Consider the following 17,399-nt stretch of genomic DNA (forward strand, 5'->3'; position numbering starts at 1 on the left):
CCCTTTAATGTTCTGCATGCAGATTATCTTATTATTTTTTCAGAATTTATATGTGAAAGCCTGTTCAGAGAAAAGATCCACAGGGGTGTTCCTATAAATGTTGCTAGATTCCGGTTGATATTAATTGTAAGTTTATTGAAGAGAGCAGAAGAAAGGGGCGATAATGATTTCTACAGCATATGACAATAGATCAGAAGTAAATGCTTGCTGTGGTTAAATTACTGTATAGTGTGAGAAAATTATTAGACACCTATGCAATTTTTTTATATGTGAATTAAATGCCTCAATGTGGTGCCCCGTGACTGTAAAGCCTGGTACACACGGCTAGGGTTTTTTTTTTTCGTTCAGCCCACCAGGCTAAACAAAAAAAAAAGCTCAAGTATGTTAGTACAGCGATCTCCCCTACTGTTCGATTGTGTTCTGACAGGGGTACAGTCCCCCCCCCTAAAGAAACACTCCGGTCAGATTGCTGAACGGGAGCCAGTCGGCTTTTTCAGTCATGGCCCTTTTTTCGGTCATGCCCCTTTGAACCAGCTGCCGTACTCATGGGCTGAATGTCTCTGTTGCCGCCCGATATTTGGCCCATATGTACGGAGCTTAAGACTTCTGTTTTCACGTTATCACTCATCTTTACGGAGCTCAAGCACGGTCCATTGTTGTCATGGGGGAATCCATTCAGCAGTTGCTAGAGTGCTATATGTAGCAGCACTGGTGATATGCAACAAAGGAGAGAAATTCCAATTCTGTACCTATTTTTCTGAACATATATGCAATATGTTAAACATGGTTGAGCTTTTTTAATTCTGGGTTTTTTCAAAAGCAAATATAATGTCTAATGATTTTTCGAGGCGGTGGAGAGTTTTCTTTTGCATTACCAGAAATCATGCTGCATTATTTTTGCAGCTAGGTGGCACTAATAATTGGTCGGTCTTGTTGCTGACCTCTTAGTCCCAGTCCCCCACATATCTTCATATCCGTCAGTTTACTTGTTGATGTGTTCCTTGCATTTTCATCATACTTTATTTTGTATGACATCATGTGTTCTTGAGTATGCACAGCCCAATGTGCGCCATAGAATGTAAGGTGAGTTGACTCCCAGAGTGTTGACGACAGGTGTCTGTTAACACATTGGAAGCTGTCTTGTTTACTGTGGGAGTTGCACTGAAATTCGAAGCAGAGGCTCCTGTACCCCCTCCTCTGTATGTTCTTAGCAGAGTATTAGGGGTGGGGTACTGCAATGCATCCTCCTGCAAGAGCCCTACTAGGGCTGGAGTAATCTGACCTGTAGCTATATTGAGGCTGACAGCATAAAGGATCAGTGACAGAAGCTCTGCACGTATTGAAGCTCTTCACATCCTTCTTCTGTCCAGACAGGTATTTCAGGGCTTTTCTAATACTTTCTTGGTTTCTTTGTGTGGTATCAATGGTTAGATGTACATAGGTCCAGTGTAGCAATTATGTAATGTGAAAGACGGGGTTAAGGTTGGTTACAGATTCTTCTAGTCTGAGTGGTCTGTACATATTTTTAAGTGACTGATGCGCACATCTAATATCTGATTTGAAATTCATAGAGGAGGGGTATACTACACAGCGCAATCTCCAAACAGCTCTTCAGCTCTTGGAAGGAATATATGTTAGGGTGGTGTGTGCTGGCGAGGGGTGGAGATCAGCATTTGCTATACCAGACTGTGAGCAATAGTCCTGAATTCACTGGGCTGAGAAAAATGACACTTCATCTACGTAAATGCGTACAACCAGGAGTAAGCACATATATTTGTGAGTGTTGCACTGAATGAAGCCACTTTTCTTTGTGCACTGCAATGGTTTTGCCTTTCTCCAATCAATAATTATAAATCATCAGGTGTAGAAATTGATTGAGATTGCACTGTCTGGGGGCTATATATATTGCATTGTATGTTGAATGCTGTATGCTGATGTATTATAATTGTGGATGCTCAAGAAGACTGCTGGACAATGAGAGAGAATTGTTTTCTGCAACAACCAACAAGACACTTCATTTCACCTTCTCATAAGCACCACTTAAAACAACGCATAAATGCTAGTACTGGTTTGGCTATATGACACAATGCACTGATGTGGTCCCTTTAAGAAAGGTTATAGTGTATGGAAACATCTATCTGTCCCTCTATCTGTCCCTCTATCTGTCCCTCTATCTGTCCCTCTATCTGTCCCTCTATCTGTCCCTCTATCTGTCCCTCTATCTGTCCCTCTATCTGTCCATCTATCTGTCCATCTATCTTTTATCATCTATCAGCCTGGAGAAAGAGATCTAGATTGGAAAAGATGTGTATACTAGATTTTCCTCTTTTTTTAACCTATTTATCTTTTTTCCTCCCTTCCTTTTTCCTCTCCCTCCTTTTTTTTCTCTTGCAGGTGGAGAACATAGAAAAGTCAGTAAGCATTAGTTATTGTTGTGTTTTACTAATATATATATATGTGTGTTCACTTTTATGAGCCTTTGCACCTAATACATTTGTCTGCATGTTGACAAAGAAAATTGCTGCTGGGATCAGGGATGTCATTGAAAGTAGTGGCAGTTATGTGTTCTTGGTACATATGTTGTCATACAACCCAAGGGTTTCTGTGTATGTAACATTCTTCGCTCTCATAGCGTTGGCATAAACCCCAAAGCGCAGAACGACGTTTCCAAGGTCTTCAACGGAGTGAACCATCCCTCTTTTGACGCATTTCTTTTAGACGACAAGTAAGTGCTCCCCAAAAAGACTGGTGAAGCCTGTAGTGTTGCATAGGCTGTGTTGCCTTGTGAGTAACACTAAAATAATTTTAACGGCTACCTGTATTCTCCACCTCCTCCCACCCCTCTCCCTCCATATTCCTCCATTTGTTCCAACGACAGGCACTCTCTTAGGATGGATTACCAACCAGCCTTCCTCCCTAATGATTCAAGTAAAAAAAGGCTGATGGAGGACACCGAGGATTGGAAGCCTCGTACAGGGACTACTCAGTCCCGCTCTTTCCGCATCCTGGCACAGCTCACTGGCACAGATTTCAGTAAGTCTATCTGCATGGATGTGCCACATAAGCTTTCAGCTATACTATATGAGCAGTGAGCCAACATAGTGGCTGTTGTCCCATATATACCACTGAATTGCAGGGGAGTTTTTCCCTCTTATATATGGCCTAATATTGCCCATGCACACAAATATCTTTAGTGCTGTCAGAAGCATCCTGGTGGCTAATAACTGTAAATTCATGTTCTTTACGAAGTGTGTTCTGTTAATGAAATGTTAAGGGGTTTGCAAAATCCACTGAATTCCTGAAACCATTTCTTCACTGCTTTAGGATGTTTAACAATAGATGTGATTTGACATCTGACAGTACAGAAAACCATATAATATAAAAACTAGAGCTAGAAGAAATACTTCCACTGCCATAGCAAGTTATTGAAATATGGTTTGTGGAACTGGCAGCTATCAAATAAGAATTTTTGTTCATTGCTGTAGGCTAAATATTTAACGTTTGTTCCTGTTCCCAAATGTCCCTACTGACATGCCTTACTGCACAGAATATTGTACATGTCTAGTAGAACCACACATTTGGAGAGGATATTTCTCCTCCAAAATAGTTTATGGGATAGGTGTGTGCAGTGACAAGTGGCTGTCATTACAGTGGGAAAGCCAATAACCAAAGTGGCAGCCTATGGTGTGGCAGTCAATAGATATATAAGCATCCACTATTAGAGTGGGATGTTTGAGGAGGAGCAGAGGTTTGCTAAAGTTTGGCAGTGCAGAAGTTGAGGGGTAGAGATGGGGATTCCAGTGCATGAGTGGAGGGGTAGAGTTGGGGAATACAGTGAATTACATGAGTTGAGGGGTAGATGTGGGGATTTTGTAAAGTACTTTTCCACAGAGGGAGTGATTCTCTAGGGGTGGATTCAGCATATTGATTTCAAAGGATGGGTGAGCAGCTTACTTCTAATGATTTCGTATCAATCAGTTGTACTATACAGTAACTATGGAATGTTGGCACTCTTAGACAGAACAAAACCACACAGAGCATCCTAGTCTTGTAAAAGTGCGAAAATGGTTGCCAGGTTTTATTTGATTGGAAATAACAGTGTGTACGGAGCAAACAATATTTTGCAAAGCAAACATTTGTAATTATAGACAGTCTTTTTAGTACTGTATTTGGAAATTTAATGTTGGACTCCAGCTCCAGTACCAATTGGGTACAAGTTTCACAATCTTCTAAACTCCAAACAATTCCCTATGCTTTGTCTTTAGCTGACCCAGAACACTCAGAGATCATTTGTCATATAATAAATTATTTGTTTGTAAAATAAAAAATAAACATAAAAAAATACAATAGCCCTAACCATATACCCTTTAGCAGTCTTACTATGCATTAATTACCTTGACCATAGGTGTGCGCAGCCTATTGCATTAGGGCAGGGCTCGACAAAATCCGGTCGCAATTGCGACAAGAAATTGTGACCTGGCGCCCGTGGTAATTGAGGCCGCAAAGCCGTGGCCTCAATTATCGGCCGTCGTGTGGCGGGGGCACACGGAGGCACAGGATCCTGTGTCTCTGTGCGCTCCCCCGCCGCGCGATCGCCGCAGGCCGGTAATTGAGGCCACGGCTTTGCGGCCTAGTGAAGGCCCAAGCTTCCTTCTGTGACCTGGCACCATCTGGTGGTGGCCGTTGGCATTACAAGTAAAACAGCCGTTCTAATGTGTTTTGTCACTGTTTTCACTGCCATCTCCTTCCCTCTATTTAGACCCACCAAACATTCTATATATATTTTTTTATTCTAACACCCTAGAGAACAAAATGGCGATCGTTGCAATACTTTCTGTCACACCGTATTTGAGCACTGGTCTTACAAGCGCATTTATTTGGGGAAAAAGTACACTTTTTTTAATAAAAAAATAAGACAACAGTAAAGTTATCCCAATTTTTTTTTTATATTGTGAAAGATAATGTTGCGCCGAGTAAATTGATACCCAACATGTCACGCTTCAAAATTGCGTCCGCTCGTGGAATACCGACAAACTTTTACTCTTTAAAATCTCGATAGGCGACGTTTAAAAAATTCTACAGGTTGCATGTTTTAAGTTACAGGTGAGGTCTAGAGCTAGAATTATTGCTCTCGCTCTAACGATCACGGTGATACCTCACATGTGTGGTTCGAATACCGTTTACATATGCAGGCGCTACTCACGTATGTGTTTGCTTCTGCGCGCGAGCTTGTCGGGACCGGGCGCATTTTCTGGCTCCTAACTTTCTTAGCTGGCTCATAGATTCCAAGCAAATTTGTCAAACCCTGCATTAGGGTGTGCACCCCAAAGCTCAAACACACATCTCCTATAAATATATAGGGCAATGGACAGTGTTGTAGAGCAGTGGACGATGTCAGTAGGGCAGAGGTTCATGTCAGTAGTTTTTTTTTTTATAATTGCATTATTTTTTTAATAATATTTTTATACAATAATTTTTATTATTGTTTTTACAATTTTTTTGGTGCCCCATTGGGGGCTTTGGTGAAATATCAGGGTCTAAACAGGCCCCAGATGTATCACTTTTGAGACAAAGAAAGGGACTGGGGACAGAGATTCCCCAGTCTTCCTCGCAACCAAGCAGCAGGGGGAATCTGCTCAGCACAGGGTGATTAGGGTGTGCCCAGGCACACCTGGCATTCCCTCTGCGCACGCTTATGACCTTGACAATCACCTGACCAGTTTGACTACCTAAACAATTGTGCTAGTAAATTCTGTACATATATAATGTATAATCTGACAATGGACAAAGATTTTGATTACCGTACTTTGCACTTAACATTTTTCTTTTACACTTAACATTTCTTAATCAAATTTAAAACTTTTGTCACGCTGTGTGCACACGGGGTTTTGTTTGTAAATAAACTTCATGTGATCATCATGATTGGAAATGATGAGATTGCGATTGACCACATGGTTGAGAACTACGCTGATTGATTCCAGTTGTTAGTGTGAGAACTGCAGCTCAGCGAGAGTACAGTCTCTGAACCATACAGAACTACAGAAGACATTAAAACCTTCATTATTGAAACATTCAAAAGTAATATCTACTGTATATCCCCTAGCCTACTCCATCTTAGTATTAACTTTACCATCAATGTGCTTATTGGTGTCTTACAAGAACAAAAGACATGAGGTTACCCTTCTCCCAACAATTTTACCTACTGTCCATTCCTTTATCTTCTCTCATGCTCTTCTTTTTTATGTCTGTTCTTTTTCTGTCCTTTCTCACTAATTGCAGTGCAAGACCCTGATGATGAGCAACTGAAAAGAATGAGGTAAGTATCAGCTGAAATCACAGCTGATGGCAGAAGACTTTTTCCTCAGTTAATATAAAAAGACCAGTAAATCTAAAATCTAACTTCACTATATGTAATGTGTTAATTTTTTATAATACTAGGTTTTTGTATTAAAATAGAAGCATAGAAACCCCAAGGAAAAAAATGGGGTGCTGCCAGTGGCAACCTGGTTAGGTTCCAGTTGTCATTTTTACTTTTACATGATAGACTTTGGCAGCCACCCATGGGGCACACATTTTCCTTTTTTACTTCTAAAACGGTAGGCCTATTGTATTGGTTGCTCAGGGACACCTACTAGGATTTCAGGTACAAAGTCTTGCAAAAAATAAAATTAACCCCCCCCCCCCCACTCCCATTTCAATTTTCAAAACCAAAAGGGTACAAAAAGCTTTGTCTTAATATTATAGTCAGATACTTCATAAAAGTTTGTGGTAGTTTACTAGCCATAGTATTATACACTGTTCAATATGAAAATTAATTTTCAATCTAAATTAGGTTTTCAAATCCATATTAGAGAGTTTGCTTTTATATTATCTATATTAAGAAAAATCAACTGTACATTCTCTTGTTATGTGCTCTTACTGTTATTTACCCATAAACACTAAAATTCTAGGTTGACCAGAAATCACCTATGTAGCTTTGCCCTGTATTACAAAAATGAGGGTGGGGGGATTTATGATTGTGGATGAGCAAGCCAACAGGTTTTCCTCTTTCCAAATGAAAGGTAGCATGCCCTGGCCTATAACTTTGCAGTGCATTCAAGTATCTTTTTCAGGCTTCCAGTGAATCCCTTTGTCTCTGTGGAGCCTTCAGGGAACATGGGTCAAAACTGATATTAAACCACACTATTGTCATTCAAATGCTAAATGCCCATTGAGGTTCTGTAATTTGACAGTTGCCTGGTAAGGGCTGGCTTAACACCATATTTTGACTAGAAGTCGATGCCCCAAGTATAGCTTGCGCCTAAGAGCCAAGGCTCTTTGGAATAGGCATTGATTTGATGACTGTCACAAGTGCTTATACCTTTAAGGACATTTTAGGCCAAGTCAGGCTCACTTTAAATTGATTCATGGGTGAACGAGCCTTTTTCAAAAATAACTTGTTTTCTGATTCCCAAGTCGCATGCTAGTTTTAGGACAGTGAAGTAGGATCATCTTTACTAATCCAGAAGTAGTATGTAACCCAAAAGTTGGAGAATGGATCCAATATGAATATATACTTTTGATAGATGTCTTCTTATTTATAACAGATTCGCAATGGCCCAGATTTATTAAAATTGAGTGGGGAACACAGAAACACAATTTCTTCCATGCATGTCAACAACTATTTTTTTTTTTTTAGAATACATTATAACAATGTGGAGTGCTCACTGAACATTTTGTAATAAAGCAAACTTATAAAGTCCCCAAAGACATATGTTTCTTGTTGCTAGTTTATTTTTAAAATATAAAATATAGTTTAACTTCAGTGTATTAATTACAAACTAGTGTCCTTTTTAAGTGGTTCAGCCCTGGTATTCTATAAATATATTTTGCAGAGCAGACACTTAAAGCTGCAGATGCAGTTACAATGCTAGCCTATCTACTCTTAAAAGCCAAAAATTTAAAATGCCTTAACAGCTGGATCCTAAGCAGAATGTAAAAGGACAGAAAAATCTAATGTTTGTATTGGCACATAAACTAATACTGCTCTCCAGCAGCAGCCCTGTAAATATTGGCTAAATCGAAGTAAACTAGTCAAATACTTTATTTTAAATTCTATGCTCAAATAGATCTCAAATTGGATTGATTTGGTTTTCAAACTGTATTAATGTAATTTTTCATTATACTTGACCAAACATAATAAGTTGTAGATTATGTCTTACAAATTCAGCTGCAAAAATAACGTCGGTAAAAAATTTAAATAAAATAACATAAAACATAGGTCCAAAGATAGGCAGTTTTACATATTAAGAGGCTTATTATGAAGGATTAAAGTAGCCCTAAATAATTTATTATAAAGATTTATAACACTTCACCTTCAGTAAACCTTCTGGCCTATTCACACTTATGTATTTTATTTGCCCTCCTAAAACTGCACCTATTGCATAATAAGACTTCTGTTACTATTTGTATTACACTACAATATACTAAGGTAAATTAACACCCTACCCACCCCCCTGGCCCATGCTGCACTTGCCTCCATGGGCGATTTAACTCTCACTGTAAATCCGGGGATTTGAAATCCCCACTCTCCTCCCCCTTTTTTTCCATAGGGCTTCTGGAGGGGGATCAGAGCTGGTCAAAGTCCAACAAATCAGAATAGCTCTAATCTGTCCCAGAAACCCTTAGAAAAGAAGGGGAAGAAGATCGGGGCTTTCAAATCCCTGGACCACTGCACTGGGTGCATAGGCAGTGACCGCTAATCACCCACAGACATAAGTGCCATGGGAAACAAGGATGGAAAGGGTGTAGGTTATTTCAACTTTTCATTTGTTTTTGAAAAGGTGAACTTACACTTGAAATCATATCTAAACACAAGGAAAGAAAGTGTGATCATCTGGTATAAGTAAAGAAAAACGCCTAACAAAAGAAAATGAATGCAGCCACATATAAGCATTAGGACTAATAAACTGGAATATATTAAATTTTACATTTTTATATTTATACACTTTAAGGCCAGTGCAATTGTGCGTGTTTACACCTTGATTGCTCTGTACAAATATCACGTGGTGGTCAGGTTTCCCAACAGATGTCTGATATTCATATGGGTACCTTTTAGTTGTTCATTTTAGTCAGATGAACTAGACAAAATCAAATCTATAATGAAAACATTTGTTAGCGGGAGACTTTTCAAGAGACACTTCTGCCAGAGAAAGCTGCAGTTTAGTTGATTATTTCGAACATCCATAGGTGATCATTTCCCATCGTGATAAAGGGTTCTGAAATTGCTTCTATTATCTATACTTGTTTTCTTCTTTAGTCATTTCTTCTGTTCTTATTCTGTTCTTTTTCTTGTTCTGTCTTATCTCCCTTATATTTTCACTTTCCATCCCATCCCTACCCGTGACACAGGGAAAAGTTCATCACAGAGCTTCAGAGCCCCCGGTATACTCGCTTGCGTGACTGGCACCATGAGAGATCAGCCACCTCCCTAAATGTGAAGCCTTGAGCAGAGAAACGAGGGGCGGGACCAGGCGGGGAAGAATATTTCCGAAGAGGACAAAGAAGCTGACATGCTTCTATTATCCCATAAATGTTCTTCGTCACATTAACTACTCCTGATGTGCCAAATCCATGGGCCATTTCTTTACCAATGGTGTGATGTTCACAACTTTCAGTGTTACTAGCAGTTGTAAATATATCATGTATTTCCCTATCTGCTTATTGTTCTCTCTACAGGCGTATTCTGGTAATATGAATAATGTGATAAATGTGTCATAACTTTCCAGGAATCTTTACCTTCACCATTCGCTACAAATTTGTTGGAGAATAGAACAAGAACTTTCATCATTGTTTGTGTTTAGCAGCAAAAAAAAGATAATACATCTTAATACAAGTACAAATGTGTACATTACTGTAACTTTTGAAGGACATGTAATTCTAATCATTACAACCAATTCTATACTTGTCTACTATTTATATCTTCTTAAGTGTTATATTTACACACAAAGACAAAGTCCTGCATGGATTAAATAATAGAGTTTGCCATACTGCACTGCCTCTTCTCACATATAGGTCAACCTTGTGCAGTCTCTCTCTTTTGTGTGTAGTTATGGTGAACACAGCATCTGTGTTTAGCAGAAAAAAAAAAAAAAGACAAAAAAACATACTTGTTATTAGATTATTTAATATAAGCAATTCTGGATGATGTATCTATCAGTAATGTGCTAATACTTTGACAAAAGATGGGAAAGCATGGATACAATAAAACCATATTGAATGTATCTTTTTTTTGTTAAAGTGCTTTCTTGTTTCTGCTCCTAGGCAAACCGTAATACATACCCTTTAACCCAGTTATTGATTAATAATGAACCATTTTATATATTAAAGCGGAGGTTCACCCGTATATATGACTATTTCCCCTTAGATTCCTGCTCGTTTTGTCTAGGGGAATCGGCTAGATGTTTTAAAATATGAGCCGTACTTACCGTTTACGAGATGCATCTTCTCCGTCGCTTCCGGGTATGGGCTGCGGGACTGGGCGTTCCTATGTTGATTGACAGTCTTCCGAGAGGCTTCCGACGGTCGCATCCATCGCGTCTTCTTTCGGCTAATAGTGACGCGATGGATGCGACCGTCGGAAGCCTCTCGGAAGACTGTCAATCAAGAAGGAACGCCCGCTCCCGAAGACCCATACCCGGAAGCGACGGAGAAGATGCATCTCGAAAACGGTAAGTACGGCTCATATTTTAAAACAAATAGCCGATTCCCCTAGACAAAACAAGCAGGAATCTAAGGGGAAAAGATCAACAAATAAATAAATGGGTGAACTCCCGCTTTAACTGCTTTTAAGTGTGATTAGGCTGTCTTGTGATTTTAGGTATGCTTACCAAACAGCACAGCGGGTCCTGAACCTCCCTGTAGATTACACTCACAAACCCTAACAATTAGCTTCTCTAATTTGTTCCCCTTTTGTTTGTTAAATCTACCATCAATAGCATATTTTATTTGTTTAAAAAGTGCAGAAACTAAAATACCTGTTGATCCTGCCAGAAATCTAGTAAACGTATAGATTCCTGTGATCTCTGTCTCTGCTGCACTATCTGTTAGCATTATTATTCCCAATTCTTTCTGTGGGTTACCAAACACCTTTCTCCTATGTTATTGCAATGAGGAGAGGAGGAAGTGCTCTGTCATCCTAACACTCTCCGTATCCCAGGTTGACAATACATTGTAATCCTAGGACAGAAACGGGTAAATTTACTAAAAATGTTGCACTCAGAATTTGGTGCAGCTGTGCATGGTAGCTGATCAGTTTCTAACCTCAGCTTGTTCAATTAAAGTGGATGTAAACCCTCTCCTATACCCAGTGAAGTGAACAGCCTCAGACGATACACAGAGATGAAACCATTCCTCCTGCAGATTTTATTTATATAGCTGCTGTCTTCAGCTTTATATATTCTTTAGAAAGTGAACATTGTGTTAGAATGTTTACTTCCCCTTTCAGCTGTGGGAGGGGAATCTTGGCATACACTGTGTGACAGCTAATTGGAGGAAAGGCACACACCTCCACTTTACATAGACAGAGGAAGAAAGAAACATGCAGAGCTATGCAGTGAATGGACCAGCTCACTGCTAATCTGTTATAGCAACCTCCCCAACACAAATTTTCAGCTGCTTTTATCTCCTGTGTCCGAGAACTTGTCACTTAGGGCTTTGGAGAGAGATAAGTAAACACTACAGATACACGTGCTCAGGTCAAATTTCATGAATCAGATTTACATCCACGTTAAGATTTGGCAATAAAACCTGAAAGATGATTTGGTTTCTATGCAGAAGTGAGCTTGATTTTGCACAATAGACTGTAACTGGAAAATGAAGGAACAGCAGCACACTGCTGAGGTCAACTCTGTGATTTATCCTCCTGTAAGGTATGTTCATAGTTTTATACTGACAGGTCTATGCAAAGCATATCAGATCACTGAGTGGTTTACTGTACTAATATTTCCTCTCACAGTAAGAGTGCTGCTCAACACTATGGTCAAAAGGAGAAGCAGCTCACCATACGGGGGGGGGGGGGCACCATAATAGGACAGGAAAACGGATACCAACCTGGTGAGGCTTGTTTCTGGTTATATAATATAGAAAACCTTTTCTCAGTTTGAGAGCCCACTGGGGAGTGAACAAATGATAACCATCCCCTTTCCCCTTGTGTTCCGTAATTGTCCTGCTAGAAGTCAGGAGAATCTCCACAACAGGGACACAGGTCTAAATGAAGGACTGACATAAGCTCCATCTTTTGGCTGTAGTACAACTTTTTTGCATAGCACTGAACACTTCCCAAAGTGCTGAACCCAACACGCCACTTAAACTAGCTACTTTCTGCATCTTGGAAACAGACTTATCACAGGCTGGATTCACTGTTGGAAGTCTATGAAGAGCGTTCCCTGGTGTTTCTTGGTCTAGCTTCCTTTGTCGACCACATTGCAATGAAGTAACATAAATTTTTCTTATTTAAAAGTCCTGAGCAAGAGCTTCTAAAACAAGATTCCTTCTCTTACTTGTATTATTAGCCAAAAATAGCTTCAGGTGTCCCTTTCTGATTTAGTTTGACTTTGTTAAAGGACCAGACATCTTCCTAGAGTTTCCAGCAACTACCACCCTGTGTCTTATAAGAGTGCCCTCACTAGTATCTGTGGTGTTCTCAATAGGCAGTGTAACAATAGCAGTTGGCACGTCTTGGCCATTAAGGCCAGGGAAAACCAGGCCCCTGTAGCAAAGTGAAATGAAACCACAGAAGAGGCTTTTATGCTGATGGAGCTTGAGGTCTACTTTAAACTGTCAATAAGTCACATGAAGACACAGAATGGAAGAGTACACTTGTAAGGTGGGAATGGTGAGAAATCTAAAATTATATCTAGAATTTTTGAGGATTGGATGTAGAAATAAAAATTTCTAGTCAAACATGGTGATTTTCAGGCCTTTAGTTACAAAAAAGATTAATCGAAACAAATAAGATGTCTATAAATTTGGCAAACAATATACAGTTTTAAAAAATAAAAAATCCAGAACCTTGGATGTTGAGGGGTGCATTTAGGGTTAATTTTATAATAAAAAAATATTATTCCAAAAAAGTATTTTTTTTTTTAAAAGGATTATTGCACTCCAGCAACCCAGCGTGAAATAAAATCTAAAAGAGAACCTTTCCTTGTTCTATTCAAGTAGTAAAAAATTAAATAGAGTTCCATTTTGAACAAAAGTCAAAATCTTTCAGGGAAAAAGGAGACTGTCAATAACACAAAGTAATAAAATCCTGAAAGAGGTTCTAATAGTTTAGAAGACTGGCATGCAGCCCAGTATAGCAAAGAAACTGCATTGCAAGTTACATATGCTATTGTTATTGGAGATAAAGATTATTATTATTCTGTACTGAGTTCTGTTTTCACAGCATACAATTTCATTTTATAACATCAGCATTGTACGAGGGGGCGCTGATAAGTATTGAGCCTTACCCAGAAAAAATTGAGCGAGGAAGCTGTAAATTGCAGGGCGACATTTCATTGTGGATCTGCTTCACACCTTTCCCTTGGAGAAACAGGAACTTGATTATGGGCATATGCTCTTCCACATTGAATTGTTTTAGAGGTGCTGCCATGTTCATGTTGGACCTGAAAAAGAAAGATAAGTTAAAATCATAGGTAGCTGATTTTTGCACCATTAAATATAGACACAGTAGCTCAATTTTCTTCTAGGTAAGGCTCAGGACTTGTCAGCACCCCCTCGTAATAAAAATACAAATAGTTATTTTTGACAATCCAATATAGGCTTACTTGAAAAATCTCCTTTCATGTTGCGAGTGCTGCCTGTGTGCTGGCCATCTCTTTCCAGAACCTGTATTCCTTGCATGCTTTGCAGCTTCTCTTCTACTTTAAGTTTCTAAGGACTACATATCTCATGGTACCTTTCTGCCTCCTGAAACTGATACTCTCCTCAGCAGTGCCTACTCACAGGGCATTGTGAATAATAAGTGTCAAAGAATGCAAGGAAGTAAATGTGTGGGGATCTTCGCAAAGTAAATTTACAAACTTCAAGATAGTTCTGAGTAACAGCAATAGGCAAGAAATAATTGAAATACAATGTGTAAATTGATCTATCATTTTACATTTTGTTTACAAACTTTTTTTATTGGGTACAGAAGGGTGGTACAATAACGAATTGACATACGTATAGAAAAATTCCAGAAAGTAATTTTACATATATGGACCATTTATATAACTTGTGTGTTGAGGTAGAAGTAATAAGATTTAGTCTATAGTCATACAGAAAACAGGCATTAAATTAGTTATTGGATAATCCAACCTATAATATCATTCAATTATGTGCAGTTAGTTATATCAATCGGGGTTGAAAAATGAAGTAGAATGCTCATACCAGGGGTCCTATTTTTATTTTCTTATATATGGTTCCAAATTTATACCGTGTGGTATATTTTCTCCGTAAGGTTTTATCATTTTACATTTTGACCATAGATGCACTTTAACAATAAAATGGCATTAGTGGATTGTACTGCTGCTTGGGTTTTAAGTGGGGTCTACACAATACAAGCTCTTCAATCGGAATACATTGGCCCAGATTAACAAAGGATTTACGACGGCATATCTCCACGTACGCCGTCGTAAGTCCGAATGTGCGCCGTCGTATCTTTGCGACTGATTCATAGAATCGGATACGCCTCACTGTTGCCAAGATACAAGCGGCGTAAGTCTCCTACGCCGTCGTATCTTGGGGTGCATATTTACGCTGGCCGCTAGGGGCGCTTCCGTATATTTCCACGTCAAATATGCAAATGAGCTAGATACGCCGATTCACGAACGTACTTGCGCCCGGCGTATTAAAATACGCTGTTTACGTAAGGTGTACGACCGGCGTAACTTTACCCCTCGTAAAGCAGGGGTAAGTCATGTTATGGTATGGACGTCGGAAACGTCGGAACAGCGTCGTATTTTACGTCCTTTGCGTAAGTCGTACGTGAATGGGGATGCGCGTAGGTTACGTTCACGTCAACTAAGCATTGAGCCGGCGTTATTTACGGAGAAAATTTGACGCGATACTGAGCATGCGCCATTCATTAGGCGCGCCATTTACGTGGGGTCACGATTCATTTCCATACAACACGCCCCCTACCAGCCTACTTTGAATTACGCGGGCTTACGCCGGCCCATTTACGCGATGCCGCCGCAACTTACGGAGCAAGTGCTTTGTGAATACTGCACTTGCCTGTCTAAGTTGCGGCGGCGTATCTTAAATAGGATACGCTACGCCCAACTAAAGATACGCCATTGTATCTGAATCTAGCCCTCTGAGTTTAGTGAATGCAATTTCACTTTGCAAAAAATACCCAATACCATGGAAGAAGAAAACATTTGTACACGATTGGATGATGGTAGTCAGAAAAGCTTCACCTCATTCACTCAGCTCTACAAATTGCAACTTCCTTTGTTAAGTGAACAGTCTATTTGCCTTTAGTAAATCAACCCCACTCCATATCATATACAAAGCCTGTGTTTCACATGAGTTTTTCAATATAAAATCGTATTACAAATTGAGGAAACTTGTGCTTTTCAGAGCTTGCCAATATTTGGTCACTATTGAGTTCAGTGGAAGGTAAGGTAAGGACAACTCTTCATATACAATATATAAAGAACGATGTAGAGTCTAATGAAATATTCTTTAAAGGCCAAAGCTTTAAGAGCTTAAACCGTTTTACATGCTGGAAAGAAAGGTAACATGACATCTTTCCCCTTGAAACTGAAAAAGGAGAATCAATTAGATTTGGTGCCTGAGGGTCTGTCAATGTATAAACCAAAGTGTAAGTAATGCCGATAGGGAAGGTATATGTCTCTGTCTGCCTCCCTGTGCTCTTTTCTGGCACATTGTTTCCCAATAAAAAAGGAATATGACGTGTGCCCAATTTGCAGCTTTTGTGACTAAGCCTTCCTGTCTGCTGGAGCACAAAACTCTGAGTCAGTACATTGGAGACACAAGTAGGGGGTTACTTTACATCTTACTGCATCACATCGGCATTGTTAGCTTATATACATCGCTGTTGCTGGGTAATCATACACAAATGTACTTGTAGAATAAATAAGGCCTTTCTTTCCTATAATAGTATAGTCATCCATGCTTCGTTAGTTAGTCCATATGTAACAGGTACTGTGGAGACATTGATTCCTCTTTTGTTATCTTTCCAGATCAATGTCTGTAAATCATAGCAGCCAATACTGTGGGATTTGTGGCAAGGTGTCCCTACCGTTTGCTTAAGCAGTGCCCTCCAATTTCTTCACGCTAGATGTGCTTTGTGTAGCTAGAGATTTCAGAAATCAAAGAGCATAACAGAAAGGTGCATATCTTTAGTTGTAGAGTAGCTGTATGTAGAGGAGTAATTGGATGACACAGGTACCTAGAGCTAAATCTGAAACAGCAGTCCTCTGATGTGCAGTACAAAGAGTTTGTTAATTTTGTTAAAGTGTATTTAAACCCAAGAATACAATTTTTAAGTGGTATATAAGCGTATCATTGGTAAAAACTAGTCATATATTAATTTCCGAATTGAATTTAAAGTGGTTGTAAAGTTATTTTTTTAACTTTTAGCTACAGGTAAGCCTATAATAAGGCTTACCCGTAGGTAAAAAAAATCTCCTAAAACTTTGCGGTTTAGGAGATATTCCCCTCGCAATGAGCCGTTGAATGCAGCTGCGCATGCGCACAGGGGATGTTCAGCTTAAGGCACGGCAGCCGCCGGACCTTGCCGGAAAGAAGTCTACTGCGTGCATGTGCGGGAGTGACAACATCGTGGCTACAGCCACTCACAGCGCTGGAGCCGCGATACTCGGAAGACTGCCGAGGCAAAATGTCTGCCTCGGCGTGGACCAGGAGGGACACCGATGCCTAGCTCATTATGCCTTTTCCCTCACAGGTGTAAAAAAAAAAGGTCAGCGGGTTTACTACCGCTTACATTTTTTTGTAGCCTACACCTATTAATCTGAACGATCTTAAAGTTTGAAAGTTTACTTTTTGAAAAATACCACATTTACTTCCTTGTATTCTGTGATACATATTTACTGTGCCTATATAGCCCTTAGGCCCCGTACACACGACCGAACATGTTTGCTGAAACTGGTCCGCGGACCAGTTTCAGCAGACATGTTCGGTCGTGTGTACGGCCGCCCGGACAGGTTTCCAGCGGACATTTGTCCAGCCGACCGTTTTCCAGCGGACAAATGTTTCTTAGCATGCTAAGAAACATGTCCGCTGGAAGCCTGTCCGTCGGACATGTTGTCGTCTGTACAGACTCACTGTACATGTCCGCTCGGCCGCCATCCCTCACATGCGTCAAAGTGATTCGACGCATGCGTGGAAGC

The 17,399-nt window shown here is 39.8% G+C and overlaps 1 protein-coding gene and 1 long non-coding RNA gene across 4 annotated transcripts in view; both read left to right on the top strand.

The window, feature by feature from the left end:
* The window catches only part of PDLIM7 (PDZ and LIM domain 7), a 155,429-nt gene that overhangs the window by 78,528 nt on the left and 59,502 nt on the right, over positions 1–17,399 (top strand). The window lies entirely within an intron of this gene.
* LOC120932208 lies at positions 388–2,708 on the top strand. Its single transcript, XR_005747935.1, has 3 exons — positions 388–1,374; positions 2,395–2,411; positions 2,633–2,708. It is a non-coding gene; the product is annotated as an uncharacterized LOC120932208 (long non-coding RNA).

Source organism: Rana temporaria, chromosome 3 (assembly GCF_905171775.1).
Source record: "Rana temporaria chromosome 3, aRanTem1.1, whole genome shotgun sequence".
NCBI lineage: Eukaryota > Metazoa > Chordata > Amphibia > Anura > Ranidae > Rana > Rana temporaria.